We start from the raw sequence: 6,151 nt of genomic DNA, 5'->3' as shown, positions 1-6,151 counted from the left end.
GTGAAGACCCAGAGTTCAGAGCATTCATGTGAATTCAACGTCCGCCAGTGGGGTGGGAGGTGGGGAGATGGCATCGAGAAATGCCTCGGCTGCTGCTCCCACCACCACGTATACAACTGAGGTCTGGTCTGAACTACAGACCTATATCGGTATAACGACGTCACTCAGAGGGGTGAAAAAGCCACACACACCCGCCCCCTGTGCGACATAGTTACACCAGCCTGACCCCCTGTGTAGACACGGCTGTGACATTCTATACTCTATGTGCCCGGGAGGGCTGGACAGAGTGATGTGTAGGGAGAGCTCAAGGAAAGCTTTGTGGAGTTGCAAGAGGGCAGGTGACAGGATGATGGGGGCAGTCCATGGAGATATACGTGCAGCGAGGTAGATGGCTCTCGCCACTGGCTCAGCCGTCCGGCCTGCAGAGGGGTTCAGATCTGGAAGCCGGGTCGGGCCCTCCGTGCTTCCCTGGGGCACACGGATGTCCAATTTTCCTCTGCTGTTCCGCCAGGAGCCCTGAGATTCGCAGGAGCGTGGAGGGGGGAACCAATTCTGAGACCGTCCCGTCTGCAAAGCCGGGAGGGGACCGGGATGACATCGCTGCTGGAGCAACAACCTGGCTCATGCCCATGTGACTGGGAAAAACTGACAAAACGTGGGGAGTTTCACTTGGGAAAAGTGCTGAGTCAGGCACGGGCAGAGCGTTTCCCCAGAGACTCTCTCAGAGGAGGGGAACGGAAGGGGCTTGCTCGAGGAGTAGGATGGGTGCTGACTCAACCGCAGCCTTGAGCTGGAGGACACTTGGGTTCTATTCCTGGCACTGCTGCGTGATCTTTGGCAAGGCCGTACCTCAGTTTCCCCATCTGTAAAATGGGGGATGAAGCTGACTTCCTTTGAAATAACAAGTGCCATGTGCATGCTAGGAGTTACCAATGCTGGTTAATATTAATTCCTGCTGCAGCCGTGCCAGCATTCCCTCGGAGCTGCCCTGTGCCTGCCATGGAGATGCCAGCGTCAGAGATGGGCTGCCTGGGAGCAGGAAGCCCTGGGTGCGGCAAGGAGGTGAACGACCTTTCTGGCCTGGTGGGGCTTCTTTAAGCATTTTGGTTTTCAGGCCAAGGAGACATCTGCTCAGGATGTTACACCTGGGGAACGGGGCTGGGGTGGGAGCAGGGCTGCGGGGGAAAGGGGGGCTGGCAGTGTACAGGAATAGGGCACTATCCCTTTAAATAACGTGAGCCCTCGCTTAGTGCTCCCCGTGTTCTGGTTTAGATGCCGCCAGAGCAGCTGGGGGTGCGTACCAGGCTTCACGCGTTGGTGAACGTGCAAGCTGGGTCCAGCTGGATTGTGGTATTTTCGTTGTGTAAAGCCCCAAAGACACAATGGGGGGGATTGAGGGGGGATGGGAAAGGGCGCCTGGCCAACTCCCGCAGGGATAAATGGCAGCCCAGCCTCTCTGATTAACAGGTAGGTTGGTCCAATGGTTACAGCATCGCACTCCACAGACCTGGGGTCTCTTTCAGGCTTGGCCACTGACGCTGGCTGAGTCCCCACCCCGCATTGTACCTTATCTTCCCCCTCTCATTCTGGGCTAGTCCGGTTAGTCTGGGAGCTTGTCAGGGTCGGGACCGGGTCTCAGTAGGTGTTTGTGCAGCACAATAATGAGTGCTTAGAGCACATGGCAAAGGAGGTGAGTATTGCTCACCCCATTTTACACTTGGGGAAACTGAAGCACGGGGAGCTGGCGGGACAGGCCCAGGGTCACTTAGCAGCAGAGAAATAGAACCCCGGGTTTCTTCGATAGAGGTCAAGTGACACACACACACACACACATACACACTCACCGCAGAGCTTTGCTTGAAAACAAGTGCTTCCGTTTTCCTTGGGTTTCCTGGCATGTTGCACAAACTCAAGATCCGGGGGAAATCTGAGCCAGGGTTAAATTTAACAGCAGCTCAGCAAAATGCTGTCCTGTATTCTGGCTCTGTTCCCAACACTCTCCCGCCCACTTTTATCTCTTCCCAACCCCATGTTCACTAGGCCTAGGCCGCATTTCCCTGTGTTGTGTGTTTGTGGGGCCGTGACATTCTGTACCTTGGGGGAGCGTGTTATAACCCCCATATTACTCATTTTCATATAATCATGATCTTGCATAGAAAGCAGGCTTTGTAAGGTATCAGGGGAAAGGTCATGATCTGCTGAAAGTCATTTCTCTATCCATATATGTATATCATTAATGCATATGAAGTTATGAGAATTGTGTGTATGACTGTCACTAAAACATGCTGTAAGTGGGGGAATCAGCCAGATATTAGCTCCCTGGAGGCAACAGCAAGGAAAGTAGCCAACACCCGGGTGGGGTGTCAATCAACCCATCAACAGCCATTGTCCAGCAAGGGAGCTACAATGCGATGTATGCGATGTACAATGTGACGTATGTAACAACTCATCTACATGAGGCCACACCAGGGGAATTGCTCAACCTTGCTTTGAGAGCGTCAGCAATGCCCCACAGACATGCCTGGACTTGTGTTCTACAAGCACATGGACTGAGAGTATAAAACGGGCAGAGTGGACACATACGGCCCCTTCTCCTGCCCCCACCTCTGCTGCAAGCAACCAAGACACTGAGAATAAGACAAGACTCCAACACAGGAGATTGGCCCAGGATTAAGGAACAAACCTGTATACTACGGACGACAATATCCAGTGGGGTGAGAAAAACTGCTTAATCTAGTTGCTGCCCAGTCTAATAGGGTTGAGAGTTTAGACAGCGTGCTTATACTTTCTTTTCTTTTGGTAACCACTCGGACTTGTTCTGCTTTGATTTATAATCTCTTAAAATCTACCTTTTATAGTTAATAAATCTGTTTGTTTATTCTACCTGAAGCAGTGCGTTTGGTTTGAAGTGTGTCAACGGCTCCCCTTGGGATAACAAGCCGGGTACATATCAATTTCTTTGTTAAATTGATGAACTCATATAAGCTTGCAGCGTCCAGCGGGCATTACTGGACACTGCAAGAGGGAGGTTCCTAGGGTTGTGTCTGGGACCGGAGATATTGGTTAGTGTCATTCGCTTGCAAGTAGCTGGGAGCAGCTTACGTGCCAGAGGCTGTGCGTGAACAGCCCAGGAGTGGGGTTCTCACAGCAGAGCAGGGTAAGGCTGGCTCCCAGAGTCGAGGATTGGAGAGGCCTAGCAGATCACCGGTCCGGATAACACCAGAGGGGAACGTCACAACCGCTGAAGATGCTGTGCCTAGGGGCTCATAAGCTGTAAATCAGGCCCTGCCCTCCGGGGTTTCAGAGGCTGCCATTTTAAAGTTACAAACTGATGTCTGAGTCACTGTGATTGTCCCTGCATTTTAAGTGCAAAGCTTGTAAAGTTTTTTCACGGCTGCTTCCATTGCTGTTGCTCAGTCTGTTGCTTTGGGCCAGGTTACGTCCCCTTCTGCCAGCAATCGGCTTTGAATTCCCTCATTGGTTGGTGGTGTTACTAATCACATTGGTAGATGTGCAGGTGAACGAGGGGGCTGACAGCTAGTGGTGTTCTGTTATTTTCTTTGTTGGGCCTGTCTTGTAGGAGCCCCCAACTAAAACCTCTCCAGCGCATCATCAGAGATCTACAACCTATCCTGAAAGATGATCCTTTACTCTCATAGATCTTGGGAGACAGACCTGTCCTCGCTTACAGACAACCCCCCAACCTAAAGCAAATATTCACCAGCAACCACACATCACTGAACAAAACCACTGACCCAGGAACCTATCCTTGTAACAAAGCCCGATGCCAACTCTGTCCACATATCTATTCAAGTGACATCATCATAGGACCTAATCACATCAGCCATACCATCAGGGGCTCGTTCACCTGCACATCTACCAATGTGATATATGCCATCATGTGCCAGCAATGCCCCTCTGCCATGTACATTGGCCAAACCGGACAGTCTCTCCGCAAAAGAATAAATGGACACAAATCTGACATCAGGAATCATAATACTCAAAAACCAGTGGGAGAACACTTTAACCTGTCTGGTCATTCAGTGACAGACCTGCGGGTGGCTATCTTACAACAGAAAAACTTCAAAAACAGACTCCAACGAGAGACTGCTGTGCTGGAATTGATATGCAAACTAGACACAATCAACTCAGGATTGAATAAGGACTGGGAATGGCTGAGCCATTACAAACATTGAATCTATCTCCCCTTGTAAGTATTCTCACACTTCTTATCAAACTGTCTGTATTGGGCTAGCTTGATTATCACTTCAAAAGTTTTTTTTTTCTCTTAATTGGCCTCTCAGAGTTGGTAAGACAACTCCCACTTGTTCATGCTCTCTGTATGTGTGTATATATATCTCCTCAATATTTATTCCACTCTATATGCATCCGAAGAAGTGGGCTGTAGTCCATGAAAGCTTATGCTCTAATAAATGTGTTAGTCTCTAAGGTGCCACAAGTATTCCTGTTCTTTTTGCGGATACAGACTAACATGGCTGCTACTCTGAAATCCACCTTAGGTGTCTCTATGGTGCAATATGTCCTCTCTCACAAGCACTGAGTCTGTATACAACAAAGAGAACTTTTAATAAAAAGGGGAAGGTAATCTGGGAAGCCCCACAACCACGATTCGAAAGCTTGTGACCATGAGTAAGGCTAAGATAGTTTTAGTAAAAATCATGGACAGTAAACAAAAATTCACAGAAGCCTGTGACCTGTCCTGACTTTCATTAAAAATATCCTGACAAAACAGGGAGGCACGTTCAGCTCAGCGCCCACTGCTGCTGGAGCTCCCGGCTCCCCCACCGCTGCTGCGGTGATTGGAAGCCTCAAAGGTCTCCCGCTCCCCACGGGAGCTGAGCAGCTGTGGGGGGTCACACCACCTGTGGCAAGGGGAGCTATAGGGTCCCCCATTGCCCATGGGGAATGGGCTGCTGTGGGGTCCCCTCACCCTCCTCGGCAGCTGAGAGCTCCGGGAGGTCCCCCCTCTGCCCGCCATGGGTGGGCAACTGCAGAGGGTCCCCTGCCTCTGGCCTCCATTGGGCAGCTGCAGAAGTTCCCCCCACTGTCTGCTGTAGCTAGGCAGAAGCAGGGTCCCCCGACCACCTGCCGCAGCTGGGTAGCAGCAGGGTCCCCCCACCGCCTACCATGACTGGACAGTTGTGGAGGGTCCACCCACTGCCCGCCATGGCTGGGGAGCTGTAGTGTCCCCCCACCAGGGCAGGGATTGGGAGCTCCAGCCCCAGAGCTGAAAATGTCATGGGCCTCTCATGCGGGTTTGGAAAGGGGAAAGCCACGGGGGAGCTCTACATCGATATACCAGAGGTGAAAGGGGACAGAGGCGGTGGGATCAGCAGGAACAGGGTCACCTCCCTGCTGTGGGAGAGTTGGAGGCCGGATTTGGGGAGTGACGCCGAGGGCTCGGCTCCTCTGAGCCCCCAGGTGGTGGCAGAAAGGAAGGAGGTGAGGTTGGTGGGCATGGGGACATCAGGAGGGGAGCGGGGGGACAGGCAGAGTGAGGGGGTGGGGGTGAGCAAGCAGGAGCTGGCGCCAGAGGGACAACGCCAGGCCGCACATGCCCTATCGGCCAAGGTCGCCGTGCTGGAGAAGTGGTCCCCATACCTACCCTGCGAGTAAGGACTTCCAACTAGTTTCGCACCCACCTTGTGGTAGTTTCATCTAGTCCATATTTCCTTAGTTTAAGTAGGAAAATGTCATGTGGGACTGTGTTGAAAGACTTACTAAATTCAAGATACATCACGTCCACCTCTTCCCCACATCCACTAGGCTGGGTATCCAATCAAAGAAGGAAATTACGTCTGTTTGGCGGGAAAAAAAAAAAAAAAAAAGCCGCGATCGCGATCTGCGGTGGCAATTCGGTGGGAGGTCCTTCGCGCCGAGCGGGAGTGAGGGACCGTTCGCCGAATTGCCGCCGAATGGCTGGACGTGCCGCCCCTCTCCGGAGTGGCTGCCGCAAGCACCTGCTTGGCAAGTTGGTGCCTGGAGCCGGGCGTGCTCCTGTGACCCTGTATGGAATATGTTGGACACTTTATTATATTGTTAAAAGCAACAGAGGGGTCCTGTGGCACCTTTGAGACTAACAGAAGTATTGGGAGCATAAGCTTTCATGGATAACAACCTCACTTCTTCA

The sequence above is a fragment of the Trachemys scripta genome, chromosome 16 (assembly GCF_013100865.1).
Source record: "Trachemys scripta elegans isolate TJP31775 chromosome 16, CAS_Tse_1.0, whole genome shotgun sequence".
Lineage (NCBI taxonomy): Eukaryota > Metazoa > Chordata > Testudines > Emydidae > Trachemys > Trachemys scripta.
Note: the sequence above shows the minus strand (reverse complement) of the source record.